This window comes from Ahaetulla prasina, chromosome 10 (genome assembly GCF_028640845.1).
Source record: "Ahaetulla prasina isolate Xishuangbanna chromosome 10, ASM2864084v1, whole genome shotgun sequence".
Classification (NCBI taxonomy): domain Eukaryota; kingdom Metazoa; phylum Chordata; class Lepidosauria; order Squamata; family Colubridae; genus Ahaetulla; species Ahaetulla prasina.
Window position 1 is genome coordinate 19,809,471 of NC_080548.1, and position 20,624 is coordinate 19,830,094.

A 20,624-nucleotide genomic window follows, 5' to 3' on the forward strand; every position below is an offset into this window, starting at 1 on the left:
ATCGAATGTGATGGGTGAAGCTTATAGAAACTAGAGGCCAAAGAGTAGAAGATGCTAAATTAGCTACATCTGATGGCCCAATGAGCAACACGGTAGCTCAGCGGTTAAGATGCTGGGATTGTTGGCTGGAAAGCTGACAGCCCAGGTTTCAGACCCCTAGCACCGCATCATGGGGTGAGTCCTCACCCCGGTTCCTGCCAACCTAGCAGTTCGAAAGTATGTAAATGTAAGTAGATGAATAGGTACCAATTCAGTGGGAAGGTAACAGGGCTCTGTGATGTCATGCTGCGCACATGACATCTCCTCCCACTGATGCTCCGTGTGTAGTCAGAGGCACCCACAGGATCTGATGTTTTTGTCAAAGTGAGAAAACCAGCACTGCACCGTTGTAACATTCTAGCTATTCCATGAAGCATTTTCTAAATGGACAGAGCTTAGATTACAATCTATTCATTACTGTATTTTGCCCTTATTTCAGATGAGGGGCCAGATATTTAAATAAAACTGATCCATGTCTTGATGAAAGTTAGCTTTCTTTCTTTCACTCTTAGATTTTAATTTTTGGCTTGCATAATGAGTTTGCAGAAACACGGAGGCTCAGTGGCTAAGATGCTGAGCTTGTCGGTCGAAAGGTCAGTAGTTCAGTGGTTCGAATCCCTAGTGCTGCGTAATGGGGTGAGCTCCCATTACTTGTCCCAGCTTCTGGCAACCTAGCAGTTCGAAAGCACGTAAAAAATGCAAGTAGAAAAAATAGGGACCATCTTTGGTGGGAAGGTAACAGGTTCCGTGCACCTTTAGCGTTTAGTCATGCCGGACACATGACCACAGAGACGTCTTCGGACAGCGCTGGATCTTTGGCTTTGAAACAGAGATGAGCACCGCCCCCTAGAGTCAGGAACGACTAGCACATATGTGCAAGGGGAACCTTTACCTTTAATGAGTTTGCATGTAGAATTTGTATAACCTGGATGCTTTATATTTCTGTTGGCTCTGATTGTATTACAGAACTTCATTCGTTCCGTCTAGTGGAAGCTCAGATGAAGTACTGAACAGGGTGGGAAAAAATGCTATCTTGGAGGGGTGGGGTTTGCAGCATCATAGGCATGAACTATTTGGGGCCACCAGATATGAAAATGGTCAGGGCTGAAACAATCCATCGTATTCGAAACTTCCGTTTTAAAATTCTACTTTCTGTGGATACAGCAAGATTCCAGACAAGTGAAGCATGCTTTTTCCTGAGATTTGAGTTAATCCCAACCTTAATCCTGATGTTGTGGCCTGTCAGCTCCGGCCCCTCCAGCAGCCAAATCAGATGAGAAGGCAGCATGGGAGTCAGGGCCAGCATCAAGGCAACCTGAGAGCTCCAAGCGGGAAGAGGGAATGGAACTGTCAGAGAGAGAGAGAAAGAGGCGGAGCCTGGGCCGTCCATCAGCCCTCAGATGGAGAGTCAACAGCCCCCAGGTCTGGAGATTGCTGATGAGGAAGAGGAGGAACAGCTGGGTCCATTGCCTCATGCACAGATGTACAGAAGACAGAGGAGAGGAGAGCAGTGGAAATCTATAGGTTGATCCTTGGGACAGAAGAGCCACCACGGCTAGCGAAGCCCCACCCTAGCTCTGGGGATAAAAGGCACGGGGCGGAGATGAATAGGTGTGGCAGACAACTATTCATCTCCCTGTCAGGCAGACTTGTTAGCCTTCTGTGAGAGGGAGAGAGACTTTTTCCCGGAGCTGCTGGTGCTCCTAATAAAGGAATCATTTAATTAACTTCAGAGGGTTTGGGAGCTAGGTCAGAACACCCGAGTTAAGCTGAGCCAAGTTGACACAGTGGTTAGAGTGCAGTACTGCAGGCTCCTTCTGCTGACTGCCAGCTTCCTGCAGTTTGGCAGTTTGAATCTCACCAGGCTCAAGGTTGACTCAATCCTTCCATCCTTCCGAGGTGGGTAAAATGAGGACCCAAATTGTTGGGGGCAATAGGCTGACTCTGTAAACCGCTTAGAGAGGGCTGTAAAAGCACTATGAAGCGGTATATAAGTCTATTGCTATTAATCCCTTGCAAAAAGTTTTTGAACGTACAGCTAAAGTTTTAACTAGCCTATATAGCTGTTGTAAAAGTGAGTCGTGTAGATTTCTTGAGCATCCCTAGTTCAAAGCAGAGTTTACTGTGGTTCGTTCTTTCTTTCTTTCTTTCTTTCTTTCTTTTCTTTCTTTCTTTCTTTCTTATTTGCAATATGGATGGCCAGTTGCATTTAGAGCTTCAACTCGGAGACAGCATCCACTTGCTGACCTTTCTTCCTGGCTCAGTCTTGTTTTCCTGTTATTCTCAGCAATCTCCCATAATGATGACAATCGCATTTTGAGAGTTGGCAAACCTGCCTTGACCTGACCACCGTTAAACTCTCCAAGTTCAGGATTTGATGCCGTCTTGAGTTCTCAACATTTCAAATCTATCTTATCTCTGTTTGGCCAGCCATGCTGATGAGATCTGTTGGCAAAAGGGAGTAAATAGCACATCTCCAGTCTTTCAGAAAAAAATAATAATGCAACAGTAACAAAAATACAGGGAATTAAACTCTCTTTTTTGCCTCTCCAGCCTTCTAAAAAGACATTGAGCAAAGCAGAGTTGATGCAGAACAATTACCAAAAAAAAAAATATGCTGATGTTTAGCTGATTAAATCTTTTCCATAGGACCCAGTTATAGACAATTCCACTGAAAATTCCAGAACTGAAAAAAATAAAATCTACTAGGCCTGGGGCAAAATAGATTCAGCTCAGAAACTGAACTAATCCATATTTCTGGAACCAATTTCCAAAGCTATATTTCAGGTTTTGTCCTTATCTGAATTGCACAACACAAGTGGTCCAAAAATAAAATAAAATGCCAGCAATAGTGCTTTTGCAACAAAGAGCTAAATATAATTGAAATCACGATATCTCCCAGGATTAACAGTAAGATCATCACTGTTTTACCTTGAAAGTGATCCTACTGGTTTTCTTTGGAATCTCAAAATTATATGTAAATTGAGGTGGGGCCTCTGTGGCTCAGACTGCTAATGCAGTCTGTTATTAACAGCAGCTGCCTGCAATTACTGCAGGTTCTAGTCCCACCAGGCCCAAGGTTGACTCAGCCTTCCATCCTTTATAAGGTAGCTAAAATGAGGACCCAGATTGTTGGGGGCAATAAGTTGACTTTGTATATAAATATACAAATAGAATGAAGACTATTGCTAACATAGTGTAAGCAATATACTCTGAGTCTTCGGAGAAGGGCGGGATATAAATGCAAATAAAAATAAAAAAAATAATCCACAAACGATCAGCCACTTTAGGGACTAACTGAGATAAAGACCATGCCAGCTTTTCAGTTCTTGAGAATTCTTCATTATAAAAGAAGAGAAGGAGAAAGAAGTCTAGTAATCCAAACCATATTGTCCAATGGTGTAGCCCAGTGATGGGATTCAACCCTAAACCCAACCTTTAACCCTAACCCTAACCCTAACCCTAACTCTAAGTAGGTTTACCATCCAATGGGATTTTTTCCTGTATTTTACCTGGGAAGGTAAAATGTCAGCGTTCCAGAAAACCCTCTCCTGTAGAAAAGACTCTGAGGCAAATATCTTTCAAAGTTCTTTTATTAGCATAGGTAAGTTGGCACAGCTGGATAAACTCCGAATCTGGAGATCCGGGTTTTTTCCTCAGTAGTACAAAACCCCAGACCACCCTCCCTTGACTCCTCTGCCAATCACGTGCTCCAATCACCAACCATCCCATCTCGAGGAATCACTCCGACCTGTCGTGTCCCACTCCTCCTCTGACGGCCAGGTCTGGGAAGTCTGTATCAAGCATGGCCACGAAGCCTCTGCAGCTTTGCCAAATTCCTGTCAGAGTTCTCAGGGCAGGCAGGAATCCAAGGTGTGACTTCAGCAACCAGATAAGACTTTGCCTGACTCAAGGAATGCCAAAAAGCAGATCCTTTATATAGGCATGGGGTATGGCTCCATGACTCAGCACTTATCCAGGCCTGCCCCTCCCTTCCTTTTGCTGACGTCGCCTCTCCATTCACCGGAAGCGGGGATCTTTCCACTTTTCGTCTTCCTCCTCAGCTGCTGGCAATTCTAGCTCATGGCTGGGTTCCTGCTCACATGCTATAGGAGGGAGGTTTGATTCTTCTTCACTATCAGTCTGTGGCTGAGATAGCAGGAGATGGGAGGGGCCCGGCTGCGGAGAGGAGGGCGGGCGAGGCACAACAGGACCACTCCTTCTCCAGATGCAGTCTTGGCCTGACCTTGACCAGCAGGAAGAATGTTATTATGTCTAATAGCCCCTTGTACCACCATCCCACTTCTCCTACTTTCCCACACAGGAGAAAGTGGCAGCGTGCAGAAGCCTTGGGCCTAGTATGGCTTCCAAAGCTGACAGCCTATCTGAAAAAGTCTGCACCCTTCTAAGCATAACAAGCATAACAACTAAGCATAACAACAAACAACCGGTTTGCTGAATGCATGCTTCGCTCCCTGCACACGCAGTTTGTTTGAAAACAGCACTAAACTTACCTTCTGCTGCAGCCTTGGTGAGTCAAACAGCTGAGGTGCAGCAATCCGCTGTGCCGCGCCAATCAGCTGGGCTTCAAACAAAGGAAATATAGGTCGGTATAGCGCAGGAGCGGGCGGGCCCATCTGATCATCGGAACGAACCGGTTTACTCTCAGCTGATCGTCGGAGCTACAGGTTCTCCCGAACTGGTCCGAACCGGCTGAATCCCACCCCTGGTGTAGCCACGAGTTTGCTGGTCAGGGGAAGTTTCAAGATGGCAGTATAGAGAGAAAGTGTTGTGACTCGTCACAACAAGGAAGTCAGTGACACGTTCGTCAGAGTGGGGGGTGGGACACGACAAAAGCTTTCATGAGAATGAATGAATGCATCCTAACTTGGATACACGAAGACTATCAGCATTTCAGATTTGACTCTTGCTATGAACACACATCTCATGGACTTCTGGCCTGGGAAATAGAAGACATGGAAAGGGGAGAAATCATATACAGGTAGTCCTCAACTTACAACCACAATTGCGTCCTAGATTTCTGTTGTTAAGTGACACACTTGTTAAGTGAGTTTTGCCCCCATTTTACCTTTCTGTCCTTTCTTGCCAGAGTTGTTAAGTGAATCACTGGGATAAGTTGGTAACACGGTTGTTAAGTGGATCTGGCTTTCCCATCGACTTTGTTTACCAGAAGGTCACAATAGGGGATCACGTGACCTTGGGACACAGCAGTGGTCATACATATGGACCAGTTTGCCAAGCATCTGAATGCTAATCACATGATCATGGGGATGCTGCAAAGGTCATAACTGTGAAGCACAGTCATCGGTCACATTTTTTCAGTGCAGTTGTAACTTTGAATGGTCCCTAAACGAATTGTTGTAAGTTGAGGGCTACCTATAGGACCATCCTTTCAGCACCAAAGCCAGAAATTAATTTTGGATAATGCCCTCCATGAACATAGAAATCTCTACCTACCAAGGATGTTTGAGAACTGCAGTATTCACAGCGGCAGATACAAATTGGTCAGCTACACATACAGTAGTGGCCAAAATTGTGGAAACCTTTTGGGAAAAGTGTATTTTCTAAAACTAACTAATAACACCACTTTTTTTTAAAGTAGTACCATAAAATTATATAGCAATGGAAAGATAATTGAATCAAGAATAACTTTTAGGAAGGATTTGCTTTTAGAATAGCCATTGCAGTATAAAGAAGAAAAGTGAAACATGTAGAAAAAATGAGATATATAAAAATTATCACCATAGAAAAAATGAGATATACAAAAATTTATCACCGTGTCAGTTAATACTTAGGTGGGTAACCTTTAACATGAATTACGGCCTTACAATATCTTCCCACGGAGTGAACCAAGTCTTTGAGTTCTGCAGCTGTTATAATGTGAAACCAAGATTGAATGATTGCTTCTATTAACTGGGTTTTATTGCTGGGTCACTTCTGACTAACAAGTTTCTTTATTGGGCTCATAGATTTTCAATTGGGTGAAGGTCTGGCTATTCCCAGGCCATTCCAGTAGTGGATTAGGATTATCTTGAAACTCAAAAAAAAAAAAAGTGGTGTTATTAACCATCAAATCTCAAAAATACACTTTTCCCAAAAGGTTTCCACCATTTGGGCCACCACTGTAAATACAAGTCTTACTTTGAAAAGACTGGCCTTAAGTTCCAGGTTCTATCGGACTTCAGCAGAGACCATCCACAGCAAACTCAGCCCCAACGAATTAAATGAATCTAGGGATTTTTCTTTCCCCTACTTTTTAAAACTAGTAAATTGCTGGGAGCCGATTTTTTCTTCTTCTGCTAATCAAGCTATGCTGAAAACGAAAATGAAAGTAAAAGCAGGCTGTTTGCTGTTTGCTGCAAGGAGGCAAAATTACTGGGAGGCAGAGGCAGATTTCTTTTTTCTTGTTTTCCTCACCAAAAAAGGTAGGTGTGTCGTATAGTCCGGTGCGTCTTACGCTCTGAAAAATACGGTAGGTGAAAACCAAGGGGTCCCTCAGAGTTGGTTTTTAACAGATATGTGCCAATATGATATTTCTAATAAAGCTATTCTTTGAGAAATCCACCTGCCTCGGACATTTTGCTTGCGATGGATCTACTGTAGTATTTGGAACCCCGACATGCTATCCAAATGGTCATTAGTGAAAGACTAACTTGTACCTTTGATGAAGGTATTTTTTCTTTTTCTTTTTTCTTTTATGTACACTGAGAGCATATGCACCAAAACAAATTCCTTGTGTGTCCAATCACACTTGGCCAATAAATTCTATTCTATTCTATTCTATTCTATTCTACCTGTACACATTCATGTAGCTGAGTTGGTGGTTAATAGAGCTGAATTCTTTCTATATACCTGACAATTCTTTCTCCCTCTCCATCTTGCTCTCAGGAATAGGAAGAAGCTTGTAGTGATGTTAGAAAGAACAATATTCCTTGCTTGGCCTGAAGAGGACCATGTGCACTGCAGAGCTGACAATTTGTATTTCAGAGTTGTTCCCCTGTCTGTCAGAGTGTCAGTTTTAACAGTGAAATCACTGCCTAGCAGTGAAAATAGATAGTAAGGTCACCATTAATCTTTGTAGATGTTTCACGTTGACATGTGGAGTACAAATACATCTTTAAGTGGAGGTTTAATTGTCAAAAGTCCTAAAGGCCTTTTTGAACAAGTAGATCAATTCTCCCGCTAGAGAAATAAGAAATTTCATTGAATTTATATGCTGGTTTCTGACTGTAATAACGATTAGATTTGATTCACTGAAATTATCGCTTACTGGATTTGGAAGAAGACAGAAAGAGTATTGCAGAGTTTCATTTGTGACTGTTTGTCTTTGTTATTTAAAAAGAAAAGAAAAGAAAAGAAAAGAAAAGAAAAGAAAAGAAAAGAAAAGAAAAGAAAAGAAAGAAAAACTCTATGTGTTAATTAACAATAATTCCTGACCTACTTTTCTTTTAAAAGAGAAAGTTCACCGTAGTACCAAAAACCAAGTTTGGTCAATATATGCCACTCCACTTATGGCTGGAGAAAATATAAAGGTCTTCCTCTATATTGAAATTAACGGTATGGAATTAGGTGAACTAAACTGGTAAAATGAGCTGTGGTGGCGCAGTGGTTAGAGTGCAGTACTGCAGGCTACTTCTGCTGACTGCTGGCTGACTGCAATTTGGCAGTTCAAATCTCATCAGGCTCAAGATTGACTCAGCCTTCCATCCTTCCGAGGTGGGTAAAATGAGGACCCAGATTGTTGGGGGGCAATAGGCTGACTCGGTAAGCCACTTAGAGAGGGCTGTAAAAACACTATAAAGCGGTATATAAATCTCAGTGCTATTGCTATTGCCCTTCCTTCCTTCCTTCCTTCCTTCTCTCCCTCCCTCCCAGTGGTTAGAATGCAGGCTAACTGTGCTGATTGCCAGCAGTTCGATCCTGACCAACTCAAGGTTGACTTATCCTTTCATCCTTCCAAGGTGGGTAAAATGAGGACCGAAATTGTTGGGGGCAATGTGCTGACTCTGTTAACCGCTTAGAGAGGGCTGTAAAAGCACTTTAAAGCTGTATATAAGTCTAAGTGCTATTGCTATTGCTAAAAGGCTGGGTCTACTAGTATATGTGAGTTTCAAGGACTAGCAGAGGGCAACAAAAGGTTAGAACTTTCTATGGTGTTTGCTACCATCTAGCGACCTGTTAGATTTTTGCAACCTCAATATCTTCTATTTCAAATATTCCAATTTCACTCTAAATAGTTTTGCCTTAAGTTGTTGTGGTCCCCCAGCTGCCTGCGGAGCTGGCAATGGAGTCAGACAGTAATGAGGCTGAAGTGGGGCCAGGGCCATTGGGGAGTGAGGTGCGGACTCCAGAGCCTCCAGAGACTGATAGTAGTCAGGCAGAGGAACAGGAGGAGCCTGTTCCTAATGCACGCATGAGAAGAGCTGCCAGAAGGCAAGAGCAGCTAAAGCAAAGAGGACAACTCGGGAGTAGGGCCAAGAGATGATTGGCCCCTCCCATAAGGCTTAAAACAGACCAGCACTGATATTTCAGCTTTGCCGGAAAACAACATTGGTATCTTTGTCTCCTTCTTCATCTTCGTCTTGCATTTATTTTTGTATCTGTGAACATTTACCAAGAAAGGCCTTTGGCAGTTTGCCTAATTGGATCAAAGTTTGTGATAGGACTGAGGAATTTGTGTTGGGAGGAATTTGTTTTAATTTAATTGAACTACACTGGGAATGAACTAATTCCCAGGTGTTTGTATAAAGTTTGTTTTTTCGCTGACTGAGTTTCCTACTACCTCCTTGGGCCTGGGTCACAACATAGATAGTAAGTTTACTTTATGATAAAAATTGGGGAAATGAAAATTAATCAGCTAGGATATATTTGTTCCTGTGTGCATTCACACATTCTATTCATAAAGGGATCTTCCCCATGGGTGCATGGATTTGTCATGAATCCTGATGGCATTCTTGCCAAATTCATTTGTTACACGGCCTTAATTTTATTTAGGGCTTGCCAAATACAGCCTTTATACATTCTTACAGTTTAGAACCTATCCTGATTAACTTCTTTGTTCAACCATGGATAACATTCCTGGCTCACATTAGGGAACTCCAGGATTTCCAGCCGAGTCCTTTTTTTCTACTTTCTAATTCACTCACCAAGCTTTTAACCATGATGACCTAAGAAATCCCAGTAGTTTGTCAGAATATTCATGATTGGGAAGACATGGTAACAAGGTCAACCAATGCATAGGCATGGCAACAGATCAGCCAATGGGAGCTGTAACAGTTTGGAGTCTGGCCGTGGCTTAGCTCTGTGCTCTGCAAAAAGGAAACTGAAACCAGTCTGTCTGCTCTGAACTGCTGGAACTGAAAGCAATCTCTCCTCTCTGCCACGTTGGAAAAATCTGCTGTTGCAGAGATGAGTTTCAGCAGGTTCTGACCACTTCTGGAGAACCTGTAGCGGAAATTTTGAGTAGTTCGGAGTACTGGTAAATACCACCTCTGGCTGGCCCTGCCCCCATCTGCCTCCTGAGTCCCAGCTGATCGGGAGGAAATGGGGACTTTGCAGTATCCTTCCCCTGCCATGCCCACCAAGGCATGCCCACCAAGGCATGCCACACCCACCAAGCCACACCCACAGAACCGGTAGTAAAAAAAATTGAAACCCACCACTGGGCTGTTGGTATTGTAAATTTATTTCATGTGTTATATTGCATATAAAGAGAAGTTAATGAATCCTGCTGAATCAGTTTACATGTGTGTGATTTCTAGATTTAATTTCTGCAACAAACTCTGACATAATTGAGATAGAAGGAGGACATGGTGTTTGAGACTGAGGCCTGCTCCACCCATTCCTTACCATGTTTTTTCCTTTTTCATATGCCTTTCAAAGTGGCAGCAGACTGCCACTCATTCTGTGGCCATCAGCCAGCCACTTGGCCTAGAGCAGAGTTTCTCAATCACAGCAACTTTAAGACACATGGACTTCAACTCCCAGAATTCCCCAGCCAGCCAGTAGACCTGGCCTAATAGTTTTCCCAGCCTGCAGAACATCTGCTTGTCAGTTGTTACATCTTTTCTATCCTGCTCTAGGGAGTAGAGAGTTGGTCTCTGACAGGAAACCACTTGAAGAAACTAGAAGCATTTGAAATGTGGATTTACAGACGGCTGTTACATATAAACTGGGTTAACAAAATCACAAATGAGGAGGTGGGAAAGCAAAGGGAAATCATCAAAGCCATTAAAAAGCGAAAGTTAGAATATTTTGGACATGTGATGCGACACCTAGAAAAATACGGCATCCTTCACTTAATTCTCCAGGGAAAGATTGAAGGCAAATGAGGTCCAGGCAGAAGAAGAACATCATGGCTTCAAAACCTAAGGGACTGGTTTGAAGAAAACTCAGCAGCGCTTTTTCATGTGGCTGTTGACAAAAATAGGACTGTCAACATGATCGCCAATGTCTGATGATGGATATAGAAGAGGAGGAGGAGGAGGATCTTGCAGAAATAGCAGATCTGTCCTAATAGTTTTCCTTTCAATTCCAACCCTACCACACTTACACCTATAAACGTTTGCTTCTTTAGAAAATGAAAAATATGTTAAGCCGATATACTTCCTGCCAATATAAAGGTTCTAGGGCAGAGGAGTCCAGCCTTGACTCGCTAGGCTATTCTGAGTGTTGGAAGTCCACAAGTCTTAAAATTGCCAAGGTTGGGCATCTCTGCTCTAGGGCAGGGGTTTCCAACCTTGGTCCTTCTAAGACTTGTGGACTTCAACTCCCAGAGTCCCTCAGCCAGCAAAGTTAGCTGAGGGACTCTGGGAGTTGAAGTCCACAAGTCTTAAAGGGACCAAGGTTGGAGACCTCTGCTCTAGGGGATCTTACTTTCCTGACTGTTATAAATCGGCCAAGGAATGGAGTTGACAAGGTTCCAATTGCTAGGTGTTTTTTAAAATATACATCAACTCCTTGATTGCCCATGAGAACACAAGTCTTCGTGTTCACCAAGCCAAATAGTAGTAGACTCTTATAATGGCTACAGATTTCAAAAGATGTCCTATCCTGTATTTTGAAAGCGCTGTGTCTGTGTGTTTTCATTCTCTGTGATTCATGTTCTGGTTAGATTATCCACTCAAGTTTTTCAAACCTAACAAAAGAAAGACACACTAAACTGAAGTGGGTCCTTGAGAGTTTTTGGGTCCTGTCTCTCAGATCATCCAATCAACCAGGCTTCCATTTTTATGGAATGTTAGCATTGCTCAAAATCACTTGTGAATTCTCAAGATGTATGAAGTCTCTGCAGAATACCCAAGGTATATGAAACGTTCACAGGCTTTGAGGATTTTCTCTCAATATTCACTAAGGTGGAGGTGAGGTAGGTAGAGAAATCTCCTAATCTAGCAACTTCATGCTGTGGAAAATTCAGACGGGTCATCCAATTAATCTGACAGCCACAAAAACCAAAGGAAAACTTGCTGAAGTTGCCACAGCAACTTCAGGAAAACTGACAAGATAATCTGTTTCTTGTAGTTAGAGGCCAGGAGGGCCATTTCAGCCAATGGACAGAAAGCATCATGTTTTTATCAAAAAATAAAATACCTATTTGGAACTATAAAAAAAAAAGATCTAAATGGCTATTAGGTGGAAGCAAGGTGGCCATCTGCATTTTTGCAGCCCAAATTTGATAACTTTACTTTTGCATCTGATGAAAATGACTCTAGAGAAAAAAAGATGTGGAGACTCTAGAAAAACTGCAGAGGAGAGCAACCAGAATGATTAGGGGACTGGAGACTAAAAAGTATGAAGTACGGTTGCAGGAACTGAGCATGGCTAGTCTAGTGAAGAGAAGGACCAGGGGAGACATGATAGCAGTGTTCCAATATTTGAGGGGCTGCACACAGAGAGGAGGAGGGGGTGTCAAGCTATTTTCCAAAGCACCTGAAGGCCAGAGAAGGAATAATGGATGAACAAGGAGAGATTCAACCTAGAAATAAGGAGAAATTTTCTGATCGAACAATCAATGGAACAGAAGCTGCCTTCAGAAGTTGTGGAAGCTTTATCAATGGACGCTTTCAAGGAGAGACTGGACTGCCATTTGTCAGAAACGGTGTAGGGTCTCCTGCTTGGGTGGGGGGGTTGGACTCAGAGGTGGGTTAAATTTCACATAATTTAACAATCGGTTCGCCTAATGCAGAACCGAAAATGTGAGCGCGCGCATGTGCCTTCAGCGCTTACATGCAGCTTCAAACACACGGCGATTTCATGCGTGCGGCTTCTAGAACAGCTTCTTGGGCAGCCGTGGTGAGTAGAGCGGGCAAAGCATGGAAATCAGCTGAGCTGTGTGGACAGGGCAAGTGAGCCAGTGAGTGAGATATAGAGGATGGGATAGCGCTGGGGCAGGTGGGCGGACCCAGCCCGTGGTCGGAACTACCGGTTCACCTGAACTGGTCCAAACCGGCAGCAGCCCACCTCTGGTTGTACTAGATGAACTACAGGGTCCCTTCCAACTCTGTTTATCTATCTATCTTCTAGATAAGCATCCAATGAGAGATGGCATATATCTGTTTCTGGTATTAATAATTTTTACTGATGTTTTGCTTATGTTAATGCAGTTATTTTTGTTATTCCTGATTTTTTTTTTGTTTCTAAAAAAGCAGCACGACGTGTTTGAAACTTAAGTGTTAAGAGCTTCCCTCTCGAAAACAAAAGGGAGCTTCAATGCACGCAGGGAACTTATGTAGCACCTGTTGGCAACTTCTTAAATCAAATTCCATTTTTCATGGAATTGTGCATCTGCTTAACAGCCTAATATGCATGTGAAAAAAAGACATTGCATTGAAGCACACAAAACCACCCTCAGAAACGTATTTGGGGTGTTTGATGAATCCAATCTCTGCAGACAAGATTAGACTAGATTAGAATTTAGTAACCCTGCATCTTTCAGACTGCAAATATATTCCTCCATAAAGATATGCTTTGGGGTTTGGGTTATTTAAAAGAAGAAGAAAACACACTGAGAACTGTGTGTGCAAATTAGAATGTTTGTGTGGAATTCAAAGAAGGAACTTAGAGATCAATTGATAGATAAGGAACACATAGAAGAGTGTTATTAATCACAAAAATCCTAAAAGACACATTAATAGAATTTGAGTCAGATATGCTCAAAAAGCTATAATAGGGAAAGAAAAAGACTGTGATTTACCAATTGCATTAGGACAATTTTAAACCTAGCGGTCAGGCAAAATCTTTATTCAGTCAAGCTAACTTGCTAAAAGATCAGGTGAATTTTCAAGGTCTCTAGATTATTTTTAGGTCATAGATGAATCCTGCCTATATTTTAAAGAATTCAAAGCAGTGCACATAATTAAAATAATCATATATTTTTCTCCACAACAACAATCCTGTGAAATGGGCTGGACTGAGAATGAGAGGCTGGCCCAAAATCACTCAACTGGCTTTCCCACCTAAGAAAGGATTAGAACTTGTGATCCCCCTGATTACTAAGCCAGAACCTTACCCACCAGAGAGCCAGTATGGCGTGATGGTTAAGGCATTAGACTAGAAACCGGGAGACCAGCTATCTGGATGGCCTTGAGCCACTCACTTTCTTTCAGCCCTAGGAAGGAGGCAATGACAAACCACTTCCGAAAAAATGAAACCCTTGTCAAGAAATCTGCATGGACTGGCTCAGGCAGGCTCCTAGAATTGGATGCAACTGGAGAAATGGAAGGAAGGAAGGAAGGAAGGAAGGAAGGAAGGAAGGAAGGAAGGAAGGAAGGAAGGAAGGAAGGAAAATAATCTTATCTTCCATACCAAACTGGCTCTGAGATCTTTCAAAAGCCTAACTATGCATTATTTTGCCCAATGCCCAATATGATTTGGGTTAGGTCAGTGGTGGTATTCATTTTTTTTTTTACTACTGGTTCTGTAGGTGTGGCTTGGTGGGTGTGATGTGGCTTGGTGGGTGTGATGTGGCTTGGTGGGCATGGCAGGGGAAGGATACTATAATTTCCCCCCCCCCCACTCCAGGGGAAGGATATACTGCAAAATCTCCATTTCCACCCCACTCCAGGGGAAGGATACTGTAAAATCCCCATTCCCTCCCCACCCCACTAACCTGCTTTCCAGCTCTGTTCTCCTGTGCAGGGCAACAAAAGAAGACCCAGCCAATCAGCTGGGACTCCAATCAGCTGGGACTCCAGAGGCAGCGAATATATGGGTGTGGGACCAACCAGAGGTGGTATTTTACTAGTTCTCCGAACTACTCAAAATTTCCACTACCGGTAAACCAGAACCTGTCAGAACTGGCTGAATACCACTTCTGGGCTAGGTGTTAAATGAGTTTTGCCATGTTTTTTATGAGCCATGTTTGGTTGTTTACGTTTACAGAGATGAGTCTCTTATGGCTTTTTTCTCAAATTCAAACTAGCGTTCAGTGTACTATATGAACCCAACACAGTTTATTGGCAGGCACATACAGATGGCTTTCAGTTCTAAGAGGGAGTGTGTGCAGAATTGAAAGCTTCAAAGAGTCTTCCTTCAGAATTGAAGCTACTGATCAGGCAGGCTTATGATTCTGCTAATGCAATCTTTGATTGGCTGCAAATATATTGTGTCTGCCCTTTATTTACCACACTCAAATGGAACTATAAATCCTATCGTATAAGCGGAGACTTCATTTACTATGCTTTAAAGGTCAACTAATAATATGGTAACTGCTTCTTGGATGGGGTTATTAAGAATAAATTGGAAAATTAAGGAACGGTACAGAAAAACATACAGAGTTGCAGGTGTAAAAGTGGCCAATGTTTATTCCCGAAAGTATATTGTAATGAAATTTTTCATCACTGATTCTAGGATTGTGCTTAAACTTCTATCTACTAGAATCACCTGGCAGGGACTTTCACTGAGTTTGATGGCCTGATGGATTGGCAGAATGGCATAAAGGTGGTGTGACAGTAGTTAAGATGGCAGATAGAAAGCTGGTTTTATTATGTACTTCTTAAACATTTAAAGAAAGATGCCAAACTTTGGCTGTGCCTGGCCAATTTCCTCTGGGCTAGGAAATAAAGAGGAAACAGACCTAACCTACTTGAATAAAAGATCACCAGGAAATAGCAGGATTCTAGCTGGGACGCGGTGGCTCAGTGGCTAAAACGCTGAGCTTGTCAGTCGAAAGGTCGGTAGTTCAACGGTTCGAATCCCTAGTGCCACGTACCGGGGTGAGCTCCTGTTACTTGTCCCAGCTTCTGCCAACCTAGCAGTTTGAAAACATGTAAAAAATGCAAGTAGAAAAATAGGGACCACCTTTGGTGGGAAGGTAACAGCGTTCTGTGCACCTTTGGCATTGAGTCATGCTGGCCACATGACCATGGAGATATCTTCGGACAGCACTGGCTCTTCAGCTTTGAAACGGAGATGAGCACCACCCCCTAGAGTCAGGAACGACTAGCACATATGTGTGAGGGAAGCCTTTACCTTTACCTTTTAGCTGGAAGTTTTAAAAAAATCAGATTTGACAAAGGCAATCAGACCATGTTTATTGACCCCAAACTGCATGAACCTGCCCAGTTAGTCTCCAGAATCTACTTTGACTTTTTTAAAAAAATTATTGGACCAGTCCTTAGCTCTAAATGATCCTATTATGGATTCCTTTGCCCCCATGTTTTCTTAAATCAATATTTCTCAACTTTAGCACCTTGAAGATATGGGGACTTCAACTTCCAGAATTCCCCTGCTGGAACAGTTTCCTTGGGTTTCCAAGGGTTGTTTGGTGGAGTTGTTTCTTTTATAATAATGGTGAATATCTGTAGCTTGGGTGTAGGATGAGGGTGAAGTTTCATTCTCCGAGTTTGTGGATTGATTTCGGAACGTTTTGTTACCAGGCTCGGTAACATCTTCAGTGGACTTTAGGGGGTGTCAGTGCCAGTTCTTCTGTTTATAAGGGCTTGCTTGTTTTAGTCTTGTAAGCCATCCAAGGTCATTTATATGAAACATCCGGATATGTTGTTGTTGTTAGTTGTGAAATTGTGTCCAACCCATCGCGACGCCATGGACAAGGTTTCTCCAGGACTTCCTGTCCTCTACCATCCCCCGGAGACCATTGAAGCTCACGCCGACTGCTTCAGTGACTCCATCCAGCCACCTCGTTCTCTGTCGTCCCATTCTTCTTTTGCCCTCAATCGTTCCCAGCATTTGGCTCTTCTCCAGTGAGTCCTTCCTTCTCATTAGGTGGCCAAAGTATTTCAGTTTCATCTTCAGGATCTGGCCTTCTAAAGAGCAGTCAGGGTTGATCTCCTCTAGGACTGACCGGTTGGATCGCCTTGCAGCCAGCTATGTAAATTATATAAATAAATTAAATTAATAAACAAAATAGAGCAATCAAAAAAATAATTGGGCAACATAAACCCTGTTCTGATTACACCACTCTTATAACAGTGGGTTTTGCTGTAAGTCTGATTCCATCCCATCCTGGTTTTACTCCAAGGAAAAGACACTGGAGTGGCTTTAGTGGAAGACCGTGCATTTGGGGCTGCTCCTACTACGAGCACTCCAGAAACGAAAAGTCTAAAGAGGGCAAATGATACCTAGAGAACCCATGTTTTTGCAAGGAGATAAATATGTACATCCATCCATGGTCACGTTAATTAACTTCCCTGAGTAGCAGCTTTCTAACGAGCTCAGAAACAGAAGCGGATTGCATGCTGCTTCGTTGTCCAATCTAAATGGATATGACTGCAAGGATCAGTTGGTGATCAAATACAGTCCATCAACCATCTTATGAAATTTTAATTAAAACTCTACTGGGGCCGAATAGTTTAGCACAGGGCCATTGGAAACACGTCAGCAGACGTGTGTAGTCTCTTTAAAATATGAATAAGTAAGATGCGAGGATTTCAGCGGTCCTCCTACTTGACGAGCTGAGAAAATGAGGGGATAGACTAAAAGGTGGGGGGGGGAAGTCCTACAGTGTTCGCACCTGTTCTCACTGATGTATTTCAGAAACCGCACTTGTACAGGAGGCCCATATTCTTAGCAACCGAAAGATGAAAGAAGAATTTTAATAATGGGAAAGAAAAGGCAATTGAAGAAGCATATTCTAAAAACTCAAGAACTGATGGTTGATAAACATTGCATGTGGCAATATATTCTAGCAAGTGACACGGTGGCTCAGTGGCAGTTCAGTGATTCGAATCCTGAGTGCTGCAAAATAGGGTGAGCTCCCGTTACTTGTCCCAGCTTCTGCCAACCTAGCAGTTTGAAAGCACGTAAAAAAAGCAAGTAGAAAAATAGGGACCACCTTTGGTGGGAAGGTAACAGCGTTCCGTGCGCCTTTGACATTTAGCCATGCTGGCCACATGACCACGGAGACGTCTTTGGGCAACACTGACTCTTCAGCTTTGAAACGGAGATAAGCACCGCCCCCTAGAGTCGGGAACGACTAGCTCATATGTGCGAAGGGAACCTTTATATATTCTAGCATATTGTAAAGAAATTATCCAGAATTTTTCTCTAACAGAAATAACAGAACTAGAATGGATCTTGGAAGTCTTCTAATCTAACCCCTTGATCAGGCAGGAAATCCTCTACCATTGCAGACAAATGGTTCTCCAATCTTTTCTTAAAAACCTCTAGTGTTGGAGCATTCACCACCTTTGGAGGCAAGTTGTTCCACTGATTAATTGCTCTGTCTGAAACTTTCTCCTTAATTCTAGGTTGGATCTCTCCTTGATTAGTTTCCATCCAGTGTTTCTTGTCTTGCCTTCAGGTGCTTTGGAGAATAGGTTGACTCCCTCTTCATTGTGGCAGCCTCTGAGATATTGGAACACTGCTGTCATATCACCCCTAGTCCTTCTTTTCATTAAACTAGACCAGTTCCAGAAAACATTCTTTATATATTTTACCCTCCAGTCCCCAGTGTTTATTCTGTTTAAGGAAGAGATATTGGTTTGATTTCAAAGGAGAACACAATTTTGGAGCAATTCTCATAGTTTGAAATTGCAATCTGGCTCTGTGCTCTTATTTCGTGATAAGATATAAGTCTATATCGGGGTGAAATTCACTTATCTTCGCTACCGGTTCATAAATGTGAGTGTGCGCACCTCCTCCATGCATGCACAGAGCCTTCTGTGCATGCGCAGAGGGTCAAAAATGGGACGTGATGACATCGGGCGGGTGGGCGGAGCCTCCCACCACTGGCACTACCGGTTCGCCTGAGCCAGATAGAACTGGCTGAATTTCACCACTGGTATGGAAGTTGATCTATTGGCATTTGCAACATGGTGTTATGCTGTAAGCATCGTTCTTTTTGGACTTTCATGCATTTTTATGTTACATATTTAAAAGTGGCAAGCTTGCATCACAATGGTGTGATGCCACTTCTATCAAAAGGACCAAGTCAGCTCCCCCTACGCACACTGCTGGTCCTGTGCATCCTTGTACAGATCTCTCTCTCTCCAGCAGTCTACCATCTCCTTGGCTTGTCTGATCTAAACTGATACAAGTGCAAGGATCAGTTGATGACTGATCTAGCTTCTTTCTCTTGACTTCTTGCTTTCCCACGCTTCCATCCAGTGGTGGGATTCTACTGGTTCTCCCTGGTTTGGGCAAACTGGTAGCAGCAGCAGCGGGAGGCTCCGCCCACCCATTCGGACATCATCACGGATGCTCTGCGAATGTGCAGAGGTGGCGCACACGCTCCCATTGGTGATCCAGTAGCGAATGTAAGTGAATACCACTATTGCTTCCATCCCAAAGGAAGAAAGCCGAGGAAGTTTGTCCCATAGAGCAATGCAAAAACAGCACTGCTGTCTTGATCTTGAGAAATGGTTGGAGAATTTCACCTTCTTCTGGAGAAGTTGGAAGAATTGCCTACTCCATATTTCTGCCTTCAAATCAGGTGGCTGCTTGTGCCCAGCTCTTGTAGGCGCCAGTTATTTATCTATACCAGTGTTGTTCAACCTTGGCAACTTTAAGACGTGTGGACTTCAACCAGGGGTGAAATGCTCCCGGTTTGGACCAGATCAGCCGATCCGGTAACGATGGCGGGTGGTGGTTTGGAGAACTGGTAGCAAAAATCCCTGCCCCCCCCCCCATGCTCACCCAAGTCGGTTGCCCGCTTCCCACTTCCCGCTTCTTTTTTAAAAAATGCTTTTAAAAGGTAAAAAAAGAGGCTCTGACGATCACAGCTGAGCTGTGCAATCATCAGAGCTTTTTTTTTACTTTTAAAAGCATTTTTTACAATCTATTTGGCTGAATAGGTTGTAAAAAAATGTTTTTAAAAGGTTAAAAAAAGGCTCTGAAGATCACAGCTGAGCCGCGCGCTCATCAGAGCTTTTTTTTACTTTTAAAAGCATTTTTTTACAACCAGGTTGTAAAAGAAATACTTTTAAAAGTAAAAAAAAAGATTGCGCGCCACAGCTGATCACCACACACACACACACATGCGCTGTTCTACTTACCCCATGGCTCCTTTTGGTGTGCACTGCGCGCGCACACATCTTGCATTTGGTGCATGGTGCGCACTGCCAGAGAACCAGTTCAGATTTCACCACTGACTTCAACTCTCAGAATTCTCCAACCAGCATACTGAATTCTGAGAGTTGAAGTCCACATGCCTTAAAGTTGCCAAGATTGAACAACACTGATTTATACTGAGAGTTTGGCTATTTAATGGCAGCTGCTGGTGCAGTCCTAAGGGGCAACAAATGAAGTTTGTCAGTATGTAGCATCTGATACAGATAAGAACTTTGTAGAGCAGGAGAGAAGAACTAAAGTCCTCCATACTTGCAAAATGCTGATTCTGATTCTGATAAGAAGGCTGCAAATCTTTTAAAAACCCTTCCTTTATTCTTAAACTGCCGCTACATGCAGAGGGAGCCTTTAAAAATGCAATTATGAAATATCCTCTATAGAGACGTCCAGCTGGTTAACATCTCTGTTAGGTTTTTGCCAAATTTAGACTTCTTTTCAGTGTTTATGGGCTTCCCTCCTCCCTTATTTTTTAAATGGTTCCTTACTGACTCCATCTGCTGTGAACTTCTACATTACCCATTTGTGTGTTTTTTTTCTTTTCATTTTAATGAAAGAAATATTACTAGGTTATGTTAGCTGTTGTTTCTTTGATAGTTTCATTTTATTGCTTGTTTTATTTGAAGGTTTAATTGCTGGGTTTGTTTTTGTTTTGTTTTACATTTCGTTTCATTTCATTTTGGAAAGAGTGCTTGAAACTGAAAGCAAAGGATTAATCCTCAAAATCAGCAAATTACAAGTGTTCACAGTCTTGCTGCCTTGACTTTATTTTTGATCATTCTCTTGTGTTTTATTTTCTTCTTCTCATCCTATTCCATCTATTGTGCAACCTGCTGTTTCTTTCCATTTCTTTCCTGTGGGAAGAAAGGAAGGAAGGAAGGAAGGAAGGAAGGAAGGAAGGAAGGAAGGAAGGAAGGAAGGAAGGAAGGAAGGAAGGAAAGTTAGCACCCACCCCTCCTAGAAGATTGAAGTATTTTGAAAAATACTAAAAAAGGTAGAATATTATATTTCCCTAAATGTTGTGGTCCGCCAGCAGCCTGCGG